Source organism: Octopus bimaculoides, chromosome 16, assembly GCF_001194135.2.
Source record: "Octopus bimaculoides isolate UCB-OBI-ISO-001 chromosome 16, ASM119413v2, whole genome shotgun sequence".
NCBI lineage: Eukaryota > Metazoa > Mollusca > Cephalopoda > Octopoda > Octopodidae > Octopus > Octopus bimaculoides.
The window spans coordinates 14678254-14682032 of NC_068996.1; the positions used below are offsets into that span (position 1 = coordinate 14678254).

At 38.0% G+C, this 3779-nt stretch overlaps 1 long non-coding RNA gene across 1 annotated transcript in view; it reads left to right on the plus strand.

The window, feature by feature from the left end:
* LOC128249591 (uncharacterized) overlaps positions 1-3143 on the plus strand; it is a 30391-nt gene extending 27248 nt beyond the window's left edge. Inside the window, exon 4 of the long non-coding RNA XR_008265695.1 lies at positions 1967-3143. This is a non-coding gene — a long non-coding RNA (uncharacterized LOC128249591). The remainder of the gene's footprint in view (positions 1-1966) is intronic.
* Positions 3144-3779: the final 636 nt, after the last annotated feature.

Consider the following 3779-nt stretch of genomic DNA (forward strand, 5'->3'; position numbering starts at 1 on the left):
ACACGATGCAGGCAGGCAGGCAGGCAGGCAGGCAGGCAGGCAGGCAGGCAGGCAGGCAGGCTAGCTGTAACGGGAGTGGTGGGATGAAAAGGGGAAGGTGGGGGAGGTTAGCGATGGAGGTAGAGAGGCGAGTTGGATGATGAGCGTTTATACTGGTGGTGGAGTTCGGCTGGGAGCGATGGTGGTAGGCTGGGTATTACGGGAGTTGTGGGGTGAATAAAGGGATGAGCAAGACTAATACCAGTCCAATCTGACGATGGCAGGGGTTGGAAAGAGATAGGGAGATACTAGTTAAGTCCCCTAGAAAGTGATGGAGGAGGTGGAGAGCAAGAGGACGAAACCTGGTAGGGTGCGACGGAATCGTTTAACCATGCTGGTCTCCTGGTTACTGGTCACAGAGATCGAAATCTTTTAATTAATTTTACTTTGTTTTTCCTTCCCTTCAACAGACCGCCAATGCAAAGTCCAGTCAGACCATCGTGTTGCAGAAGTGCGATAATAGGAAAGTGAGGGCATTAAAACATCGAAGAGTAAAAGATGGAACTGAAAATTTGAGGTGTACCAAAATTATGCAGCAGAAAAAGTAAAGAAATAAGTAAACACAGACATAAAAAGGAACAAAAGAAAATTACAAAAGTTAAAAAGAAAGAAAGAAAAAAAGAAGGGAAATAAGAGAGGGAAATAAGGGTGAAATAAGGGGGAAGGAATAAAAATTACAAAAATGATAGAATACAAAAGCAATGTACAGGGTGTCCACAATGTCTGGGTACATGGGGATTAACAAATACTTTAAGAAATTATTATTTCTTATATTTAATTGTTTATGTTATGATTTTATTTACTCCATGTACCCAGATCTTGTGGACACCCTGTATAAGCACCGACATTCATAAGCGTCACGTCATTTGCTTTTTAAACTGTTTCTTACTTTTACTCCAACCTCCGTGCTTGCAGTTTCCACCTCGGGATTTTAAACTAACCATTGCGGAATTTTGCAAAACATTCAGGGCAGCAACGGAGAATAATCTTCATCGTTATTGTCAACATCAATATTATTAATTTAGTTATTCTTGAAATTGTTTTAACATTTGTGTTCCAGTTATGTGCAATAACTGAAATATTGTGAGGAAAGTGTTAGTAATGACTGGTACTTTATTTTATCGACCCCAAAGTCATATGTGTGCGTGTGAGTGTATGTCTCTCTCTATCTCTGTATATATATATATATATATAGATATATATATATATCACGGGCTTCTTTCAGTTTCTGTCTACCAAATCCACCCTCAAGGCTTTGGTCGGCCTGAGGCTGTAGTAGAAGACACTTGTCCAACGTGCCACACAGTGGGACTGAACCCAGAACCATGTGGTTGGTAAGCAAGCTACTTACCACACAGCCGGTCCTTTTGAAAATGTTGTTAACCACAAAGATGAGGACAAATATCCGTCAAATGTAAATAATATAAATAATGTAAATAATGTACATAATTCCTCATCTCTTAAATATAGAACTGTATATATATATATATATATATGCATGTACATATGTATGCATTCGTGTGTCTGTATGTGGTATGTGTTTGTGAGTAAGAGAGAGGGAGAGAGAGAGAGTTTTAAAGTAGTCTATATTGAATGAAAGGAAATAATAATTGTTAAGCTTTTGACCTAATTACTGAGCCACTTAATCAGCAACATAACTTGTGCTTGTATCAGGCCGGTTTAGCAGGCAGGCGCCCGTCACATCGGATAAAATGTCTACACGAAAATGTGTATTGACTTATATTGGATGATGTCGTCAAGGAAGAGACTTTCAGATGGTGAAGATGAAAGGATAGACGTGTGAATGGATAGATGAATGGAAGGGAATATTTATGCATTTATTCACTTTATTTATTGATGATTTTTATTATTCGAATCTAATGTTTAAAATGTTCTTTCTATTATTGTTATAAAACTTATACTTCAGATTTGTAAAGATTTCTCTCCTTGATTGGTTTAAGTTCAACTGATTATCTGAAGCGACGACGAGGACAATGACGACGATGACGACCACGGCGATGACGACCACGGCGATGACAACCATAGCGATGACGACCACAGCGATGACGACCACGGCGATGACGACCACGGCGATGATGACCACGGCAATGAGGATGACGGTGATGAAGATGACATAGGATGCTAATACACCTAAATCGGCTCGCAGCCCCACCTATCCAGACTGTGAGATACAAGCATTTCGGAGCGGTTATCTCCTCTTCAGTCACAGAAACTGGACGGTTATCAGCTGCGAGACACCCCGTAATTCTAATCACATGTCCGAAGTACTGGAGCTTTGACCGCTCAATGCGAAAAAGTAGCGGCTCGAAACGGAAAGATTCCCTGCTCTCCGAGCTTTGAAAACTACCAAGAAACATTATTCCAGCGGTCTTCCAAAGAAATCCCATACCAACCACTGTATTTGCGATTGTACATTATTGGTCGTTAACCAGTATTCATATCCTTTATTCTGTCTATTTATTTGCCATGATTAGACACCTACTCTCACGCTGCTACATACTGAACTTGTGCTGTTTTCCATCGGTTATGTTTTGTTGAAGACAATATCACAGCAACTTCGTTGGTGATTCTGAAATTAATTCTTTATTCGGATATTATTCCATGTTTTCCGTCAAACATATAAAGTTAATAACAGAGAAACAATGAAACTTTTATTGAAGAAGTAAATACTTAGCTTTGCTTTCGCAGGTGCGCCACAATTTTTACTGTAAGACACATCTCACCCAACGAGTCAGTACAATTTATACATTGAAACACTGACGCGTACCCAGTCATACATAGACGCACGCGCAGATATACAAATGTATACAGACACATAAAAGTATATGTATATACATATATATAAATATATATGCATATATACATATATATATACATATATATGTACCTGTATATATATATATATATGTGTGTATATATGTAAACGTATATATATGTGTGTGTATGTGTGTGTGTGTGTGTGTGTGTCTGTGTGTGTCTATGGGTGTGTGTGTGTGTGTGTGTGTAAGCATATATAAGCACACAGTTACACACTCAGACTTATATATATGTGTGTGTGTATACGCATAAATATGTGTGTGCATGTTTGTGTGTACAAGCACACGTAAGTGGGTTTGCGTGGTGTGGCGTATCGGTGCACGTGTCTAAATGAGTCTGCATACGTGCGTTCGTCTGGAGAGTGAGACATGGTCAGACAAAAATATATTTTACTTAACTAAAAATATATCCCAATTTTTTTTATTTTTTTAATACCTTTTTAGCAATATGAGAGATTTTCCTTTACAAATCTCATTCTTATTGACAAGATTAATTCAAAGTTACTTTAAGGGATTGGATTAACAACTTTTCGGGGGGAAAAGTCTGACCTCAATTGTGGTTGGACAATTATTAACCCACTTGACTTATTTGAGTTGACAGTTAAATTGCGAAAGTACTCAAGTGCTTGCCTGGCAGGCAGATAAAAGCCTGCAGGTCTGTTTTTGATGGACCACTAATCATCACAGTTAATGTTCATATCTTCAAATCGGTCTTTCTGTGTGCGTGTGTGTGTATGTGTGTGTGTGTGTGTATGTGTGTGTGTGTGTGTATGTGTGTGTGTGTGTGTGTATATAAATGCATATGTATATATATATATGTGTATATATATGCATATATGTATATATATATCTATATTTATCTATCTATCTATCTATATATATATATATATATATATATATATA